The following is a 22,400-nucleotide window of genomic DNA, read 5'->3' on the forward strand; positions in this document are numbered from 1 at the left end:
AGATCTTAAAACACTCAATGCCCTTCGCCCCCCAACACACACACATAACTGATAACAACAACAACTCATGTATCTGCAGCAGCTGGCGAACTTTTTCTATTAGAGGCCATATGGCCTTGTAGGATGTAAAAGCTCTACTGTCTATTGCGATTACTCAACTCTACTCTTGGAATGTCAAAGCAGTCATAGAATATATGTAAACCAAACCATGAAAAAATCCTAAACCTGAACTTACCAGTAACAAGTAATGAAACTAAAGCTGTAATAAAAAGTCTCAAAAAGAAAACCCCAGGACCAAAAGCTTCACTGCTTAATCTTAGATGCTTTACCCAATATCTAAAGAAGAACTAATAGCAATCATACTCCAACTATTGAAATAAGTAGAGGAGGAAGGAATACATTCAACCTCATTCCACAAGGCTAGTATTACTGATAGCAAAACCAGATATAAACATCAAAAAGAAAGAGAAAGCAAGAAAGAAAGAAAGAGAAAGAGAAAAAGAAAGGAAAAGAAGAGAGAAAAGAAAAGAAAACTAAACTACAGGCCAATATCCCAGGTGAGCATTGACACAAAAATTCTCAACAAAATACTAGAAAACCAAATCCAACAACACATTACAAAAATCTTTAGAATGACCAAGTGGAATTTATCCCAGGCATGCAAGGATAGTTCAACATACACAAATCGATATCACACATAATATCAAGAGAACAATGAATAAAAACCATATAATCATTTCAATTGATGTTGGAAATATATGCAATAAAAATTCAACCTTACTTCATGATGAAAACTCTCAAAAAACTGAGTATAGGAGGAACATACCTCCACACAAGGAAAGCCATGTACAACAGACCCACAGCTAGTATCTTACTGAACAGGGAAAAACAGAAAGCCTTTTTGCTAATATTTGGAACAAGACAAGGATGGCTACTTTTATCACTGTCATTCAATAAAGTACTGGAAGTCCTAGCCAGAGCAATCAAGTCGGAAAAGAAAAAGTCAAATGATCCTTGTTTGCAGATCATATAATCTGACATTCAGAGAAACCTAAAGACTCCACCAAAAAACTATCAGAACTCATAAATAAATTTAGTAGGGTTGCAGGATACAAAATCAACATGCAACAATCAGAAGCATTTCTACATGCCAACTGTGAAGAATTTGAAAAAGAAATTTACAAAGTAATCCCACTTAAAATAGCTACAAATAAAATCAAATAACTAGCAATTAACCAAAGAAGTGAAAGATCTTTACAATGCAAACTAAAAAACACTGATAAAAAGAAACTGAAGAGGACACAAGAAAACAGAAAGATATTCTATGTTTATGGATTGGTAGAGTCAATATTGTTAAAATATCCATAATACCATATAGAATCTATAGATTGAATGCAATCCCTATCAAAATACCAACGACATTCTTTACAGAAATAGAAAAAAAAGTCGTAAAATGTACATACAGCCACAAAAGACCCAGAATAACCAAAGCTATCCAGAACATAAAGAAAAAAACTGGAGGAATCACATTACCTCACTTCAAATAACTGAAACAGCATGGTACTGGCATAAAAAACAGACACACAGACAAATAGAACAGAGTAGAGAACCCAGAAACAAATCTACATGCCTACAGAGAACTCACTTTCAACAAAGATGTCAAGAAAATATAATGGGGAAAACACAGTCTTTTCAATAGATAGTACTGGGAAAACTGGATATATATGCAGAAGAATAAAAATAGACCCATATTTCTTACCATATACATATAAAATCAAAATGGATTAAAAACTTAAATCTAAGACCTAAAACTACAAAACTACTATAAGAAAACACTGCAGGAAACTCCTGGACATTGGCAAAGATTTCTTGAGTATTACCCTACAAGCAGAGACAACCAAAGCAAAAATAGACAAATGGGATCATATCAAGTTAAAAAAGCTTTTTAACAGCAAAGGAAACAATCGACAGAGATAACCCACAGATTGGGAGAAAATATTTGTAAACTGTCAATCTGACAAGGGATTAATAACTAGAAAATATAAAGAGCTCAAACAACTCAAAAGAAAAAAATCTAACAATTCTATTTAAAAATGGGCAAAAGGTATGAATAGATTTCCTCAAAAGACATACAAATCACAAACAAGTATATGAAAAGATGTTCAACATCAATGATCAACACAAAAATGAAAATCAAACTACAATGAGACATCATCTTCCCCATGTTTAAAAAAAAAAAGAGCTTTTGACGTCCCTTGCGGCGACTGGAGATAAATCACTTGGACTTTGGGCAGCTCCAGACAGCCACAGCCTTTACCCTGTACTCATTACTGCAGGCAGCCCTGCTCTGCGTTAATGCCATGGCTATGCTACATGAGGAGCGATTCCTCAAGAACATTGGTTGAGGAACAGACCAGGGAATTGGTGGATTTGGATAGAAGGAATTAAATCGCAGCTAATGAACCTTATTTGATCTGTAAGAACTGTGATGAGAGTGCCATTGATAATAGTAAACTCAATTGCAATTGTGTTACTTTTATTATTTGGATGAATATCAGTGGAGGAAATGGAGATACAGAGGACGTCGTGGCAGAAGTTATCACTTCAATCATTATTGGAATATTTATATCACTGGCTCAACTTGCACTTGTCAAAAATGTAAAGCTGAAAATAAAATGAGAGTTTCTGTTAAAAAAAAAAGGGGGGGGGGGGCTTTTACCAAAAGACGGCAAGGACGAGGACAAAAGAGAACCCTCACACACTATTGGTGGGAATGTAAATTAATTCAACCACTATGCAGAACAGTTTGGAGGTTCCTGAAAAAGCTACAACTAGAGCTACCATGTGATCTAGCAATCCCACTGCTAGGTATATACCCAAAAGAAAGGAAATATATCAAAGAGATATCTGCACTTCCCTGTTTACTGTGGCATTATTCAAAATAGCCAAGATATGGAAGCAAGCTAAGGACCCATCAACAGATGAAGGGATAAAGAAAATGGGGTACATATACACAATGGAGTACTATTTAGCCATAAAAAGAAAGAATAATATCCTGTCACTTGCAACAACATGGGTTGAACTGGAGGTTCTTATGTTTAGTGAAATAAGTCACTTACAGAAAGACAAACTTTGCATTTTCTCACTTATTTGTGGGATCTAAAACCTAAAGCAATAAACTTGGCCAGGAGCGGTGGCTCATGCCTTTAATCCTAGCAGTTTGGGAGACAGAGGTGGGTGGATCACTTGAGGTCAGGAGTTCAAGACCAGCCCGGTAAACTTGGTGAAACCCTGTTTCTACTAAAAATACAAAAATTAGTCAGGCATGGTGGTGCATGCCTATAATTCCAGCTACTCAGGAGACTAAGGTAGGAGAAACTCTTGAACCCAGAAGGTGGAAGTTTCAGTGAGCTGAGATCACGACACTACATTCTAGGCTGGACAACAGAGTGAGACTCCATCTCAAAAAAAAAATTAAATTAAAAATAAATAAATAAATAAATAAAACAATGAACTCATGGATACAGAGAATAGAAGGATGTTTACCAGAAGCTGGAAAGGGTAGTGGAAGGATGAGGTGGGAGTGGGGATGGCTAATGGGTACAAGAAATAGAAAGAATAGATAAGAGCTGGTATTTGATAGCACAACAGGGTGACTGTAGTCAACAATAATTTAATTTTACATTTTTAAACAAATAGAATGAGTAAGACCTACTATTTGATAGCACAATAGGGTGACTATAGTCAATAATAACTTAATCATATATTTTTAAATAACTTAAAGAATATAATTGAGGCCACATGTGATAGCTCACACCTATAATCCCTGCACTTTGGGAGGCTGAGGCAGGTGGATCACCTGAGATCAGCATTTCCAGACCAGCCTGGCCAACATGGTGAAACCCTGTCTCTACTAAAAATGCAAAAAATTCCCTGGGCATAGTGGCACATGCCCGTACTCCCAGCTACTGGGGAGGCTGATGCAGGAGAATCGCTTGAACCCTGGAGATGGAGGTTGCAGTGAGCTGAGATTGTGCCACTGCACTACAGCCTAGGCAACGGGAGTGACACTCTGTCTCAAAAAAAAAAGAATACAATTGAATTGTTTATAACTCAAAGGATAAATTCTTGAGAAGATGGGTAACCCACTCCTCACTATGCACTTATTTGACATTGTATGCCTGTATTAAAACATTTCTTTTCTTTTAAGACAGAGTCTTGCTCTGTCACCCATGCTGGAATGCAGTGTTTTGATTTTGGCTCATCGCAACCTCTGCCTCTGGGTTCAAGCGATTCTCCTGTCTCAACCTTCCCAACTGCTGGGATTACAGGCACCCACCACCACACCCGGCTAATTTTTGTATTTTTAGTAGAGCCAGGGTTCCATCATGTTGGCCAGGCTGGTCTTAAACTCCTGACCTCAGGTGATCCACCCAGCTCGGCCTTACAAAGTGCTGGGATTACAGGCATGAGCCACAGCACCTGGACAAAACATAACATTTCATGTACTCTATAAATATATACACGTACCTACTAGGTTCCCACAAAAATTTTTTAAATTACTAAAAAATATTTTTTAAATAACTAAAAGAGTATAATTGGATTGTGTATAACACAGAGGATATATGCTTGAGGTGATGGATACCTCAATTACCCTGATGTGATTATTATTTATAATATGCCTGTATCAAAATATTTCAAATACCCCATAAATATATATACCTACTATGTACCCACAAAAATTAAAAAATAGCTATATATATACATATCTATGAGTATGAGGCATATTAGCTTCATTATAATATCAAAATTAGGGAAAAGTACCCAAGTAGTCAGAGAAGCACTTTTCAATATACAAGATCTTCAAATAAAACTATATATTTCAGAGATGCACCATGAACAAAAGCTACAGGTAGCCATCAAAGTTTTTAAAAGAGCCTGGAATCTTTTAAATAAAAAAGAAATTTTAGTCTTATGTATCAAGATAAGAGACTTCATTGGTAGAAAACTGCTAGACGAACATTATCAATACATGAACAAACTCAAAATTCAACCACATGTCTGCCAATCCCGATTATTTAAACACATCCAAATGACACATTAATGTTATAAAGACTGTCCTGAAAATTGAGAAATTTAACTCACAACACTCCCAGTATGTCAGATAAATAGTTGTTCCAGAAGTGTTTAACCTCTGTAGCTTGCCTACGATTATGTTCAGCTTAACTGACTTTTCTAAATAGATCAGAAGAAAGAATGGAAGTAGCAGAAAAGCAAGAGAAAGGGAAAGGCAGGACACAGAAGGATGTAAACAGAAAAAGCAAGAGATGAGAAACCCAGTACCAGAAGAAATTAATATTATAATATGAAATACATTTTCACATGACAGAGTCAACTATATAAAGTTAGACAATCTGTGTTCCAGCTGCATTGATACTGAACTATTTTATCTAACATCTTTTTCTAAAACACTTATGATCAAGACCACTTCCTGGTCTGTCAATAAAAAGGAATTTCCTTCTTTCATTTTAAGAATACTCATGAAGTCCTTGCCTACGCCTATGTCCTGAATTGTTTTGCCTAGATTCTCTTCTAGGGTTTTTATGGTGTTAGGTCTTATGCTTAAGTCTTTAATCCATCTGGAGTTAATTTTAGTGTAAGGTGTCAGAAAGGGGTCCAGTTTCTGCTTTCTGCACATGGCTAGCCAGTTTTGCCAACACCATTTATTAAACAGGGAATCCTTTCCCTATTGCTTGTTTTTGTCAGGTTTGTCAAAGATCGGATGGTTGTAGATATGTTGTGTTGCCTCTGAGGCCTCTGTTCTGTTCCATTGGTCTATATCTCTGTTTTGGTATCAGTACCATGTTGTTTTGATCACTGTAGCTTTGTAGTATAGTTTGAAGTCCGGTAGTGTGATGCCTGCTGCTTTATTCTTTTTGCTTAGAATTGACTTGGCTATGTGGGCTCTCTTTTGGTTCCATATCAAGTTTAAGGTGGTTTTTTCCGGTTCTGTGAAGAAGGTCATTGGTAGCTTGATGAGGATAGTGGTGAATCTGTAAATTACTTTGGACAGTATGGCCATTTTCACAATATTGATTCTTCCTAACCATGAACATGGAATGTTTCTCCATCTGTTTGTGCCCTCTCTTATTTCGTTTAGCAGTGGTTTGTCATTCTCCTTGAAGAGGTCCTTTACGTTCCTTGTTAGTTGTATTCCTAGCTATTTTATTCTCTTTGTAGCAATTGTGAATGGCAGTTCGTTCTTGATTTGACTCTCTTTAAGTCTGTTATTGGTGTATAGGAATGCTTGTGATTTTTGCACACTGATTTTGTATCCTGAGACTTTGCTAAAGTTGCTTATCAGTTTCAGGAGATTTTGGGCTGAGATGATAGGGTCTTCTAAGATATATAATCATGTCATCTGCAAATAGAGACAATTTGACTTCCTCCTTTCATATCTGAATACCCTTTATTTCTTTTTCTTACCTGATTGCTCTGGCTAGAACTTCCAGTACTATATTGAATAGGAGTGGTGAGAGAGGGCATCCTTGTCTAGTGCCAGATTTCAAAGGGAATGCTTCCAGTTTTTGCCCATTAAGTATGATATTGTCTGTTGGTCTGTCGTAAATAGCTTTTATTGTTTTGAGATACGTTCCATCAATACCGAGTTTATTGAGGGTTTTTAGAATAAAGTGCTGTTGAATTTTTTCAAAGGCTTTCTCTGCATCAATTGAGATAATCATGTGGTTTTTGTCTTTGATTCTGTTTATGTGGTGAATTATGTTTATAGACTCGTGTATGTTGAACCAGCCTTGCATCCCCGGGATGAATCCTACTTGATCATGGTGGATAAGCTTTTTGATGTGCTGTTGCAATTGGCTTGCCAGTATTTTATTGATGATTTTTTGCATCTATGTTCATCATGGATATTGGCCTGAAGTTTTCTTTTCTTGTTGAGTCTCTGCCAGGTTTTGGTATCAAGATGATGTTGGTCTCATAAAATGATTTGGGAAGGATTCCCTCTTTTTGGATTATTTGGAATAGTTTTAGAAGGAATAGTACCAGCTCCGCTTTGTATGTCTGATAGAATTCGGCTGTGAACCCATCTGGAAGTGGGCTTCTTTTGTGTGGTAGGCTCTTAATTGCTGCCTCGACTTCACACCTTGTTATTGGTCTCTTGAGGGTTTTGACTTCTTCCTAATTTAGGCTTGGGAGGAGGTGAATGTCCAGGAATTCATCCATTTCTTCCAGGTTTACTAGTTTATGTGCATAGAGTTGTTTGTAATAATCTCTGATGATGGTTTGAATTTCTGTGGAATCTATGGTGATATCCCCTTCATCGTTTATCATGATCAAAACAACAAAAGCATTGGCAACAAAAGCCAAAATAGACAAATGGGACCTAATCAAACTCCACAGCTTCTGCACAGCCAAAGAAACAGTCAGTAGAGTGAATCAGCAACCATCAGAAGGGAAAAAAATTTTTTCAATCCACCCATCTGACAAAGGGGTGATATCCAGAATTTACAACGAACTAAAACAGATTTACAAGAGAAAAACAAGCCCATTCAAAAGTGGGCAAAGGATATGAACAGATACTTTACAAAAGAAGACATACATGAAGACAAACATATGAAAAAAATGCTCATCATCACTGGTCATTAGAGAAATGCAAATCAAAACCACATTGAGATACCATCTCATGCCAGTTAGAATGGCGATCATTAAAAAGCTGGAGACAACAGATGCTGGAGAGGATGTGGAGAAATGGGAACACTTTTACACTGCTGGTGGGAGTGTAAATTAGTTCAACCATTGTGGAAGACAGTGTGGCAATTCCTCAAGGACCTAGAAATAGAACTTCCATTTGACCCAGCAATCCCATTACTGGGTATATATCCAAAGGATTACAAATCGTTCTACTATAAGGACACATGCACATGAATGTTCATTGCAGCACAGTTTACAACAGCAAAGACCTGGAACCAACCCAAATGCCCACTGATGATAGACTGGACAGGAAAAATGTGGCACATATATATATCATGGAATATTATACAGCCATCAAAAATGATGAGTTCGTGTCCTTTGTAGGGACATGGATGAACCTGGAGACCATCATTCTCAGCAAACTGAGACAAGAACAGAAAATCAAGCACCGCATGTTCTCACTCATAGGCTAGTGTTGAACAATTAGAACACATGGACACAGGGAGGGGAACATCACACACTGGGGTCTGTTGGGGTGAAAGAGGGGAGGGACAGTGAGGGGTGGAGAGTTGGAGAGAGATAGCATGGGGAGAAATGCCAGATATAGGTGATGGGGAGGAAGGCAGCAAATCACACTGCCATGTGTGTACCTATGCAGCAATACTGCATGTTCTTCACATGTACCCCAAAACCTAAAATGTAATTTAAAAACAAAAAGAATACTCATGTTATAGAGGTGGTGTTAACAATCAGTAACAAGTCAGGAAGACAGAATTCCACCTAATGCTTTTGTAGAAAACTGCTATTAGCAAAGTGATTCAGCTCGATGACATTGAAGACACTTCAGCATATATAAATGAGCAGAGAAGACTGCTAAAGATATCAGCTGTCAAAATAAGTAGGGAAAGTTTAATCCTTTAAATAACATTACAGAGGCTAACAAGTTGCCTTTCCACAAAATGTAAAATAATTTAACTGTTGCTATTATTCAACTAACTAGCTGGTTTTCCAGACATTAAAAATGAAAAAAAACCTGTGAAAATGAAAAACTAGTAATAAGGTGATGACATTATCTGCATGATTTTTGGACCTCAATTATGGAATGTTATTTCTTTATCTTTTTTTTTTTTTTTGGAGATGGTGTCTTGCTCTGTGGCCTAGGCTGGAGTGCGGTAATAGGATCTCGGCTCACTGCAACCTCTGTCTCCCAGGTTTGAGCGGTTCTCCTGCCTCAACCTCCCAAGTAGCGGGGATTATAGGCACCTGCCACCATGCCAGGCTAATTTTTTATATTTTTAGTAAAGATAGGGTTTCACTATCTTGGCCAGATTGGTCTTGAACTCCTAACCTCATGATCCACCCACTTTGGCCTCCCAAAGTGCTGGAATTACAAGCGTGAGCCACCATGCCCAGCCAGATGGAATGCTATTTCTAATAAACATTTTCTCATCATAAAAGGAAGAACTAGAGAGGAGTCGAGTTGCATCACTGATTTAATTCTATGGCACTAAATACCATGAATATCATGACAAATAACATTTACCATGTACGGATTAGGCCACTGTGACAACAAATATTTTAAAAGTACAGGTACCACTCACTACCCTCTGCTCTCAAATTTAGGACACAAACATATTTAGAAAATTATTTCTTTAAGACACTCACTAGTCAATATTTTGAACTCAGGAACTAAGCAGATGTACATAGCAAGAGATATGTGCTCATGTTTGGCCACATTTAAAAATGCTATACAACTAATGCCGAAAATGACTGTGGGTATAAGAGAAGTGGAGGTTTCTTTTAGAACTGGGGTCGGCAAACTTTTTCTTTAGAGGACCAGATAATAAATGTTAGGCCTTGAAGACAAGAAAGCAAAATCAAGGATCCTATGTAGTTGCTTATAACGAGAAAAATCAAATTTTGACAAAAATTTTGGTTGATGCAATTCAAAATACAACAATTCAGTATAGTGTTTTGTAATATAGATCTACATTGAGAAGAATGGCATTCTTTTCAGGAACAATCTTTTCCTCAGTTGAAATTCAAAGTTAGTATTAACAGATTCTTCACAGTACAGAGAGGAAAAACTATACAGAAAGTCTTCTCTTAAGAAGAGTCCATACAAGACATGAGTTAAGAATATGAGACCAATGAAATTAAGGTTCTTTAAAAAATTCAATAGCAAGCCAGGTGCAGTGGTGCACTTGTAGTCCCAGCTACTCAGGAGGAGAAGAGAGAAGGATCACTAAAGCCCAGGAGTTACAAGGCTGCAGTGAGCTATGATTGTGTAACTGTATTCTAGCTTGGGCAAAAGAGTAAGATTCCAATCTCTAAAATAAATTAATTAATTTTTAAAAACATGGATTATCTGCTTAATAGAAGAAAAATGAAATTTAATAGCAAGCAGACACTTTATTTTGTTTTCAAGGTAGAATATAGCTATATACAATAAAATAATAAAACACAAATAGGGGAAATCACTTTAGTATTTAAAAAAACCACACATACATAAATCCCACAACACAGAGACAACTACTTCTCACTATCTTGAAAAACATCCTTCCAGACAACTCTTAATGCAAAAATGCAGTATATCTACTATCCAGTTATATACATCACATAAATATATATATATACACATGTGTATGCATACACATATAATTTCATATCAGGTTAGATTTAAAATACCAATGTGAAATAAAAAATAATCTACAAAGTTTAATATTATAGATTATAAAAGTACATGGAAACAATACTATAAAGTCACATGTTATAAGCTTTACCTAGAGGCAATATATCACAGTTATATCTACCACTTACACACATATGAAAGTTTGTTACCAGCTCTGGGCCTTGAGATTCTTCACTTGAAAAATAGGAATATTGATACCAATTTCATAGGGTTGTTGGGTATGAGTTATTACATACAGTACTTAGAACAGTACCTAGCACTTCATAAGCACTATACAAAGATGTTTGCTATTATTATTATTGTCATCATAAAAATATATTCCAACTCTGTCCAAATGTCTGTTTTCACTGGAATACCAACAACTGCTATCACTCTTATGGCCAGGCATGGTGGCTTACACCTGTAATCCTAACACTTTGGGAAGCCGAGGCAGGTAGATCACTTGAGGTAAGGGGTTCCAGACCAGCCTGGCCAGCATGGTGAAATCCCGTCTATACTAAAAATACAAAAATTAGCTGGGTATAGTGGTGCATGCCTGTAATCCCAGCTACTTGGGAGGCTGAGGCAGGACAATTGCTTGAACCTGGGAGGCAGAGGCTACAGTGAGCCGAGATCGTGCAATCCAAGACAAAGTAGGTAAGTCATACTTCTTCAACATTAAAAACTTTGTGTGTATCAAAGAATACATTGGTTGGGCATGTTAGCTCATGCCTATAATCCCAGCACTTTGGGAGGCTGAAGTTGGAGGACTGCTGGAGGCTAGGAGTTCAAGGCTAGCCTGGGCTAAACAGCAAGGACCTGTGTCTACAAAAAATAAAAACTTCGCCTGGCATGGTGGCACATGCCTGTAGTTCCAGCTACTCAAGAGGCTGGGGTGGGAGAATCACTTCAGCCCAGGAGCCTGAAGCTGCAGTGAGCCATGCTGGTGCCACTGCATGCCAACTGGGCAGCAGAGTGAAAACCTGTCTCTTTAAAAAGAAAAAGAAAAGAAAAGAAAAGAGAAAAAGGTCAGGTGCAGTGGCTTATGTCTGTAAACCTAGCACATAGGGAGGCTGAGATGGGCAGATCACTTGACCCCATGAGTTCAAGACAAACTGGGCAACATGGTGAAACCCTGTCTCTACAAAAAATACGAAAATTGGCTGGGCATGGTGGTGTGTGCCTGTAGTCCCAGCTACTCAGGATGCTGAGGTGGGAGGATTACTTGAGCCCAGGGAGGTCAAGGCTGCTGTGAGCTATGATGACACTACTGCATTTTACCCTAGGTGACAGAGTGAGACCCTGTTTCAAAAAAAAAAAAAGAATAGCATTAAGAAAGTAAACAAAACAAAACAAAAACAATAAAACCAATGGGAGAAAGTATTTGCAAATAATATATCCAATAAAGATCTAGTATCTAGAATACATAAATAACTTAATTCGACAACATAAAGACAACATAAAGAATAAGCAAAAGACTGGGACAAATATTTCTCCAAAGAAGATAAACAAATGGCCAATAAGCATATGAAAAGACTCTCAACATCATTGTCATTAAGGAAATGCAAATAAAAACCATAATGAGAATGGCTCAAATTAAAAAAGATGATACCACAAGTTTTGGTGAGGATGTGTAGAAACTGAAATCCTCAAATTTCCATAGGAGAAATATAAATGGTATAGCCACTTATAAAACGCTTCCACCAGGTGCAATGGCTCACCCTTGTAATCCCAGCACTTTGGGAGGCTGAAGTGGAAGGTTCACCTGAAGCCAGAGATCAGCCTGGGCAACACAGTGAAACCTTGTGTCTACATAAAACAAAAAAGAAAATTAGCGAGGTGTAGTGGCATGTGCTTGCATTCCCAATCACTTGGGAGGCTGAGGTGGGAGGATCACTGGTGCCCAAGAGTTTGAGGCTGCAGTAAGCTATGACTGAGCCACTGCACTCCAACCTGTGCAACAGTGAGTAGGACTCCATCTCTAAAAAATAAAAGCTTAAAAAAAAAAAAACCTGTTTCCAAAAGTTTAACATAAAGTTACCATATGACCCAGCAATTTCACTCCTAGATATTCAAGAGAACTGAAAACATATGTTTATACAAAAACTATACAAATGTTCCAGATTCCTAAGAGCCTAAATGTGGAAATAACTTAAATGTCTATCAATTGATAAATGAACAAACAAAATGTTATATATCCATATAACGAAATACTATGCATCCATGAAAAGGAATGAACTTTCTAATGCATATTTAAAAATGGATGAACTTTAAAGCATTATGCAAAGTGAAAGAAACCAGACATAAAAGGCCACATATTGTATGATTCCATTTTATATAAAAGGCATAAAATAAGCAAATCCACAGATACAGAAAATAAATTGGTAATTGCCAAGGATCAGGGAGTGGGGATGAAAAGTGACTTGAATAGGTACAAGGTTTATTTTGGGGTGATAAAAATGTTCTTGAATTGAATGGTAGTGATCAATGTATAACTGTGAATATACTAAAAAAAACCACTGACTTGTACATTATAAAATGGAGAACTTTATGTATTTGAATTAAACCTCAATAAATCTGTCATTAAAAAAATGAAAGGAACACTAACTTGCCAGTTTGCTGAAAGTAAAGTTCTATAGCTTATTTTTATAGTTTGTGGTTTCATTTAATAGCCCCTTAGTTCTTAGAGATGCTTTTGCTGTCTATGCTCAAAGGAAGATAAGCAGCTGCTGAGAAGGCTAAACTAGCATTTTTATCTGTGCTTTGGCTCATTTCACATCTGGGGTTGGGTTAAGCAAGTGGCTTAAATAAGGGTAAAAGGTATAACCAGATGTTCTTAATAAAGTTTCCTTCCATTCAGCATAAAAATGTGGCATAAGAAGAAAAATTCAAGCAAACAGCACCTAACTTAATCTGGGAATCCTCATTAGGGCACTCATTATTATCAATTTAGAGTTTTTAAGTATACAAATGTCAGATTTCTTAACTAATGAGATACAAACACAGTATTACAATGTTTAATTAAATGTTCTGCAAATTTACATTGGGTTATGTAATTGGCCATTCATTAAATGTTCCTTATTATTTAGTATATTTATAATCTCTCACATTTATTTATAATAATATAAAATATGGCTAATCAGAAACCAATTAGGCCTCTAAAAAGCGCAGATATTTGTTCTTAAAAACATACTCTGGTCCTAGTCCAGTAATTCTGATTTACATAAATACTTTGAGTAATCTGGGTTATTTGTGTTTAAATATTTCATTGATTTGAGAATTAAGAACTGTAGTATTTGGGGTAACCAATATTTGATATAGCAGATATACTCACATGAAACATAAAATTTCAAAAAATGTGTTTTCAACAATGTTCAACATTTTATCAAAACTTAATTTAACAAAATTAATTCACAAAATGGGTTGAAGTCAAAGTACATATGAAACAAGAGGACTGAGGACTAGAACTAAATATTTCTACATTTCAGCATCTAAGATGTAGAAATCAGCATTTTATAAGGCTATGAATTCACCACTAAAAACTCAATAACAAACTCAACTAATAACAGTGATAAAATTTTGGGATTTAACATCCTAAAATCTAAAGCAGAGATTCTTAAACTTTAGTGTGCTAAGAAGCACTGAGATTATCTGCACAAAATGCAGATCCTGTGGTCCCACCTTCAGAATTATGATTTAGTAGGTATTTGGGTGGGAGGGGGGATGACCAAGAAATCTGCATTTTTAGAATAGTCAAATAATAACTCTGGTATTGATCAGCAATACCAGGCTAGAAAATAAAGTGACCAGCAACAGCATTCCCTCCAACCCCATACCAAACCTTAGAAATTATTTTTTAAGAAGTATTTTTAGGCTGGGGGTAGTGGCTCATGCCTGTAATCCTATGGGAGCCCAAGGCGGATGGATCACTTGAGGTCAGGAGTTTAACACCAGTCTGGCCAACATGGTAAAATCCCATCTCTATGGAAAAAAAAAAAAATTAGCTGGGCATGGCAGAGTGAGCCTGTAATCCCAGCAACTAGGGAAGGTGAGACAGGAGAATCGCTTGAACCCGGGAGGCAGAAGTTGCAGTGAGCTGGGATTAAACCACTGCACTCAAGCCTGGTGGACAGAGCCAGACTCCTTTTCAAAACTACTGAGAGGCAAATCCAACATCATCTCCAACATTTGTTCCTTCACTGAATGCCACTACAGATACTTAATGAGTGATTGCCTAGCCTCTTTTACAACAAGTGCTGACAAAGTTATGATACTCAGACAAAGGCAGGTGGCTACTGCTGGATTCTGGAAAAGTATCTGTTTTCCTGATAAAGGAAATTAACATCACTGACGCTGCCCTTTCTTTCCATCTGGGCATTGAAACGATGCCCAGCAAAGTGACATTTATAAAGCAATCATGAGGGAAAGAGCAAAAAAAGTCACAAAGACATCATTGAGCCAAGACCAGCAGCAAACTTTTTATAACATGATAAAAATAAACCCTGATTTTAAAAAAACCATTGTTAAATGTGCTTTTCTTTCTATGGCCAAAAGTATGCCTAATGATCCAAATTAACAACACCCTTTTTAACCCTACCAGAAAAGAAAGAAAACCCAAGAGCAAAGAGTTCCTGGTTAAAAAGTCTAAAAACCAAAAGTACTAAACTTTTAGATGCCTATAAAAATGGTATTCAAATCGTAAAGATAACTGCATATACCAATAATACGTTGTCAAAGTCCAAACCATATGATGATGTTATGTTTAATGAAAACATAAAGAAACATAAAAAAGGGAATTAAAATACAAGTTCTAGAGATATTGCCAGCCATGTACTTCAACAATTTTTATCCATCAGAACTGATAAAAACACTTGCATTAAAAATACTTTCAGGCTGGGTGCAGTGGTTCATGCCTGCAATCTCAGATCTTTGAGAGGCCAAAGTGGGAAGATCTCTTGAGGCCAGGGATTCGAGGCCAGCCTGGGCAACACAGCAATATACTGTCTCTAAAAATTTTTAGAAAACTTAGTGGGGCGGACTATTTCCAAGATGGCGCGGTAGGAACAACTCGGGATTACACCTCTCAGTGAAGGCGCAGAGGGTGAGTCCTAGCTGCATTTCCAGACGGATCTTTGTTGCCCATGGAACGGGGAAATTCCCAGGTGTAGGGGAGACACGGGATGCCAGCACAGCCCTTTCGGCTTGAACGGCCGTTTCAGCCAGCACCACAGCGCAGTGGCACCCCGCACAAAACGCACTGGTCTCGGTGCCGTGTTAAACCAGCAATCTGAGATTTGGGAGGGCAGATTAGCATATCCATCTGATTAAACAGGATTCGGACAGTAAGCCAGACCAGGAGACTCCCGGGAAGTGACATTTGAGTCAGTGCAGTGGGTCACTGCACGGGAAACCACACAGATCCCGGTGCCCTATCAGCAGGCGACTGAAACACCTGGGAGAGAGTCAATCATTCAACTTAAAAAAAAAGAGAGAAAAAGAGCTCTGAGGCAGGGAGCCAGGTGATCAGGCTCAGCGGGTCCCACCACCACAGGGACAAACAAAATGGCGATTCGAAACTCTCGGGGTTGAGAGTTTCACTGCAGGCACAGCTGAATCCCGGATGGTGCAGCTCGGTGGGAGAGGGGCGTCCACCACTACCAAGGCGTTCCACCCCTACTGAGGTACACTCCCATTGGTGACACAGCCTGCTGTTGCAGAGGCAACCTGCCATAACAGAGAGACTCCGCCAACAGGGTGGAGCCCACAACAGCAGGGCGGAGCCCACGGGCAACAGGGTGGACCCCGCGGCAGCAGGGTGGAGCCTCGGTAGGCAAATAGTGACTAGACTGCCTCCTTGCTGGGCAGAACAGTGCAACAGATACTCATAAAGAAAGCCCTAACTCCCCGAGACAGAGCATCTGAGGAAAATAAAGGGGTTTTATAGGTTCTGCTGCAGCAGACCTAAATGCACCTGCCTAACAGCCCTGGATGAACAACAGAGCTCACAGCTCAGCACTTGAGCTCCTACAAAGTACAGTCCATCTCCTCAAGGAGCTCCTTGACCCCTGTATATCCAAAGACTCACCTCAAAAAGGACTGATCAGACTGACATTTGGTGGGCATCATTCTCGGACAAAGATAGCAGAAGAAGAAACTGGTAGCATCCCTCACTGTTCCGCAGATGCTACAGATGTACCCCAGACAAGCAGGGCCTGGAGTGGACCTCAGCAGTCGTACAGCAGAGGGGCAAGACTGGTAGAAGGAAAACTAAGTAACAGAAATACTTCATCATCAACAATCTGGGCGTCCACTCAGAGACCCAATCGAAAAGTCAGCAACTACTCAGATGACAGGTGGATAAATCCACAAAGATGGGAAGAAACCAGTGCAAAAAGGAGGAAAACACCCGAAACCAGAACACCTCACCTCCTACAAAGGACCAAAACTCCTCACCAGCAAGGGAAAAAAGCTGGACAGAGATTGAGTGTGATGAAATGACGGCGTCAGACTTCAGAAGGTGGATAATGAGAAACTTCCATGAGCTAAAAGAACATGTTCTAAATCAGTGCAAACAAACTTAGAACCTTGAAAAAAGATTCGAGGAAATGATAACAAGAATGGATAACTTAGAGAGAAATATGAAAGAATTAAACGAGCTGAAAAACATGACACAAGAACTTCATGAAGCATGCACAAGTTTCAACAGCCGAATTGAACAAGCAGAAGAAAGGACATCAGAAGTCGAAGATCAACTCAATGAAATAAAACGAGAAACTAAGATTAGAGAAAAAAGCGCAAAAAGGAATGAACAAAGTCTCCAAGAAATGTGGGACTATGTGAAGAGACCTAACCTACATGTGATGGGTGTACTAGAATGCAACGAAGAGAATGAATCCCAGCTGGAAAATACTCTTCACGATATTATCCAGGAAAATTTCCCCAACCTAGCAAGGCAGGCCAATATTCAAGTCCAGGAAATACAGAGACCACCACAAAGATTCTCCGCAAGAAGAGCAACCCCAAGGCACATAATCATCAGATTCACCAGGGTTGAAATGAAGGAGAAAATGCTAAGGGCAGCCAGAGAAAAGGTCGGGTCACCCACAAAGGGAAGCCCATCAGACTCACAGCAGATCTCTCGGCAGAAACTCTACAAGCCAGAAGACAGTGGGGGCCAATATTCAACATCCTTAAAGAAAAAAACTTTCAACCTAGAATTTCATATCCAGCCAAACTGAGCTTCAGAAGTGAAGGAAAAATAAAATCCTTTGCAAACAAGCAAGTAATCAGAGATTTTGTCACCACCAGGACTGCTTTACAAGAGCTCCTGAAAGAGGCACTATACATAGAAAGAAACAAGCAGTAACAGCCATTCTAAAAACATACCAAATGCTAAAGAGCATCAACAAAATGAAGAATCTGCATCAACTAATGGGCAAAACAGCCAGCAAGCATCAAAATGGCAGGATCAAATTCACACATAACAATATTAACCTTAAATGTAAATGGGCTAAATTCATCAATCAAAAGACACAGACTGGGAAATTGGATAAAAAGCCAAAACCCATCGGTGTACTGTATCCAGAAAACCATTCTCACATGCAAGAATATACAAAGGCTCTAAATAAAACGATGGAGGAAGATTTACCAAGCAAATGGAGAGCAAAAGAAAGCAGGAGTTGCAATTCTCGTCTCTGATAAAATAGACTTTAAAGCAACAAAGATCAAAAGAGACAAAGAAGGTCATTACATAATGGTAAAAGGATCGATACAACAAGAAGAGCTAACGATCCCAAAATATATATGGACCCAATACAGGAGGACCCAGATATATAAGGCAAGTTCTTAACAACTTACAAAGAGACTTAGACTCTCACACAATAATAGTGGGAGACTTTAACACTCCACTGTCAATATTAGACAGATCAACCAGACAGAAAATTAACAAGGATATCCAGGGCTTGAACAAGCAAACGTGATAGACATTTACAGAACTCTCCACCCCAAATCCACAGAATATACATTCTTCTCAGCACCACATCACACCTACTCTAAAATTGACCACATAATTGGAAGTAAATCACTCCTCAGCAAATGCAAAACAACTGAAATCATAACAAACAGTGTCTCAGACCATAGTGCAATCAAGTTAGAACTCAGAATTCAGAAACTAACTCAGAACCGTACAGCTTCATGGAAACTGAACAACTGGCTCTTGAATGTAATTAGGATAAACTATGAAATGAAGGCAGAAATAAAGAAGTTCTTCAAAACCAATGAGAATGAAGACACAACAAACCAGAATCTCTGGGACACATTTAAAGCAGTCTCCAGAGGAAAATATATAGCAATAAGTGCCCACAGGAGAAGAGTGGAGAGATCCAAAATTGACATCCTATCATCAAAATTGAAAGAGCTAGAGGAGCAAGATCAAAAAAACTCAAAACCTAGCAGAAGACAAGAAATAACTAACATCAGAGCAGAACGGAAGGAGATAGAAACACAAAAAACCCTTCAGAAAAATCAATAAATCCAAGAGCTGGTTTTTTGAGAAGATCAACAAAATAGACAAACCACTAGCCAGACTGACAAAAAAGAAAAGAGAGAACAACCAAATAGATGCAATAAAAAATGATAAAGGGGAAATCACCACAGATTCCACAGAAATTCAAACCATCATCAGAGAATATGACAAACAACTCTATGCACATAAACTAGTAAACCTGGAAGAAATGGATGAATTCCTGGACACCTGTGTCCTCCCAAGCTTAAACCAGGAGGAAGCCAAAACTATGAATAGACCAATATCAAGGTCTGAAGTTGAGGCAGCAATGAAGAGCCTACCACACAAAAAAAGTCCAGGTCCAGATGGGTTCACAGCCGAATTCTACCAGACACACAAAGAGGAGCCGGTACCATTCCTTCTGAAACTACTCCAAATAATCCAAAAAGAGGGAATCCTTCCCAAATCATTTTATGAGACCAACATCATCCTGATACCAAAACCTGGCAGAGACTCAACAAGAAAAGAAAACTTCAGGCCAATATCCATGATGAACATAGATGCAAAAATCTTCAATAAAATACTGGCAAGCCAATTGCAACAGCACATCAAAAAACTTATCCATCATGATCAAGTAGGATTCATCCCGGGGATGCAAGGCTGGCTCAACATACGCAAGTCTATAAACGTAACTCACCACATAAACAGAACCAAAAACAAAAACCACATGATTATCTCAATTGACTCAGAGAAGGCATTTGACAAAATTCAACAGCCCTTTATGCTAAAAATCCTCAATAAACTCGGTATTGATGGAACGTATCTCAAAACAATAAAAGCTATTTACAACAGACCAACAGACAATATCATACTTAATGGGCAAAAACTGGAAGCATTCCCTTTGAAATCCGGCACTAGACAAGGATGCCCTCTCTCACCACTCCTATTCAATATAGTACTGGAAGTTCTAGCCAGAGCAATTAGGCAAGAAAAAGAAATAGAGTATTCAAATAGGAAAGGTGGAAGGCAAATTGTCTCTATTTGCAGATGACATGATAGTATACCTAGAAGACCCCATCGCCTCAGCCCCAAAACTCCTGAAACTGATAAGCAACTTCAGCAAAGTCTCAGGATATAAAATCAATGTGCAAAAATCACAAGCATTCCTATACACCAATAACAGACTGAAAGAGAGCCAAATCAAAAACGAACTGCCATTCACAATTGCTGCAAAAAGAATAAAATACCTAGGAATACAACTTACAAGGAACGTAAGGGACCTCTTCAAGGAAAACTACAAACCACTGCTCAACAAAATAAGAGAGGACACAAACAGATGGAGAAACATTCCATGTTCATGGTTAGAAAGAATCAATATCGTGAAAATGGCTATACTGCCCAAAGTAATTTACAGAGTCAACACTATTCCCATCAAGCTACCATTGACTTTCTTCACAGAACTGGAAAACACCACCATGAACTTCATATGGAACCAAAAGAGAGCCCGCATAGCCAGTCAATTCTAAGCAAAAAGAACACAGCAGGGGGCATCACACTACCAGACTTCAAACTATACTACAAGGCTACAGTAATCAAAATAGCCTGGTACTGGTACCAAAACAGAGATATAGACCAATGGAACAGAACAGAGGCATCGGAGGCAACACAACATATCTACAACCATACAATCTTTGAAAAACCTGACAAAAACAAGCAATGGGGAAAGGATTCCCTGTTTAATAAATGCTGTTGGGAAAACTGGCTAGCCATGTACAGAAAGCAGAAACTGGACCCCTTCCTGACACCTTACACTAAAATTAACTCCAGATGGATTAAAGAATTAAACATAAGACCTAACACCATAAAAACCCTAGAAGAAAATCTAGGCAAAACCATTCAGGACATAGGAGTAGGCAAGGACTTCATGACCAAAACACCAAAAGCATTGGCAACAAAAGCCAAAATAAACAAATGGAACCTAATCAAACTCCACAATTTCTGCACGGCAAAAAAAACAGTCACTAGAGTGGATCGGCAACCAACAGAATGGGAAAAAATGTTTGCAGTTTACCCATCTGACAAAGGTCTGATACCCAGAATTTACAAAGAACTCAAACAGATTTACAGGAAAAAACAAACAAGCCCATTCAAAAATGGGCAAAGGATATGAACAGATACGTTCCAAAAGAAGACATACATGAGGCAAACAAACATATGAAAAAATGCTCATCATCACTGGTCATTAGAGAGATGCAAATCAAAACCACATTGAGATACCATCTCACGCCAGTTAGAATGGCGATCATTAAAAAATCTGGAGACAACAGATGCTGGGGAGGATGTGGAGAAAAAGGAACACTTTTACACTGTTGGTGGGAGTGTAAATTAGTTCAACCATTGTGGAAGACTGTGTGGCGATTCCTCAAGGCCTTAGAAATAGAAATTCCATTTGACCCAGCAATCCCATTACTGGGTATATATCCAAAGGACTATAAATCGTTCTTCTATAAGTACACATGCACACGAATGTTCATTGCAGCACTGTTTGCAAGAGCAAAGACCTGGAACCAACCCAAACGTCCATCGATGATAGACTGTACTGGAAAAATGTGGCACATATACACCATGGAATATTATGCAGCAATCAGAAATTATGAGTTTGTGTCGTTTGTAGGGACATGGATGAATCTGGAGAACATCATTCTCAGCAAACTGACACAAGAACAGAAAATGAAATACCATATATTCTCACTCATAGGTGGGTGAGGAAAAGTGAGAACACATGGACACAGGGAAGGGGGTACTACACATTGGGGCCTATTGGGGGGAATAGGGGAGGGACAGCGGGATGGGGAACTGGGGAGGGATAGCCTGGGGAGAAATGCCAAACGCGGGTGAAGGGGAGGAAGGCAGCAAAACACACTGCCATGTGTGCACCTATGCAACTATCTTGCACGTTCTGCACATGTACCCCAAAACCTAAAATGTAATAAAAAAGAAAAATTAGTGGGGCATGGTGGTGTGCACCTGTAGTCCCAGCTACTCCAGAGGCTGAGGTGGAGGATCTCTTCAGCCCAGGAGTTCAAGCCTGCAGAAAGCAATGATGGCACTACTACACTCTAGTCTGGGTGACCAAGCGAGACCCTGTCCCCCACCAAGAAAAAAGGCCAAGTGAGGTAAAAGCCCAACATCCTGGCTGTCACACCTTATCCACACAGGGTAGCTTCCCCTGTCATGCAGACAGGGAATAATGTTATCAAAGGGCAATTGTCACTGAAGCAACTGGCATGTGCACATTAAACACACTAGTCTATAATTTTCGTGGGGGAAAGACATACTGGAATGGGATGTAAAATGGTGGGACCCTTTAGTTCCATTCAATGTACTATCATTGTGACTTATGTTGATGAATATATAACTAGTATTAATGCCTTACATAACTGTACTTAAAGGCTTGTGCATGTATACCAAGGTGATAGTGAGACAACTGCACAGCAGACCACCTACTAGGCTTCC

General features: G+C 38.6%; 1 protein-coding gene and 1 pseudogene across 19 annotated transcripts in view; one reads left to right on the plus strand and one right to left on the minus strand.

Moving 5' to 3' along the window:
• BCAS3 (BCAS3 microtubule associated cell migration factor) overlaps window positions 1–22,400 on the minus strand; it is a 754,554-nt gene that overhangs the window by 404,166 nt on the left and 327,988 nt on the right. The gene's annotated exons all lie outside the window — the stretch shown is intronic.
• Window positions 1,123–2,576, plus strand: LOC118154032 (immediate early response 3-interacting protein 1 pseudogene; annotated as a pseudogene).

The sequence above is a fragment of the Callithrix jacchus genome, chromosome 5 (assembly GCF_049354715.1).
Source record: "Callithrix jacchus isolate 240 chromosome 5, calJac240_pri, whole genome shotgun sequence".
Lineage (NCBI taxonomy): Eukaryota > Metazoa > Chordata > Mammalia > Primates > Cebidae > Callithrix > Callithrix jacchus.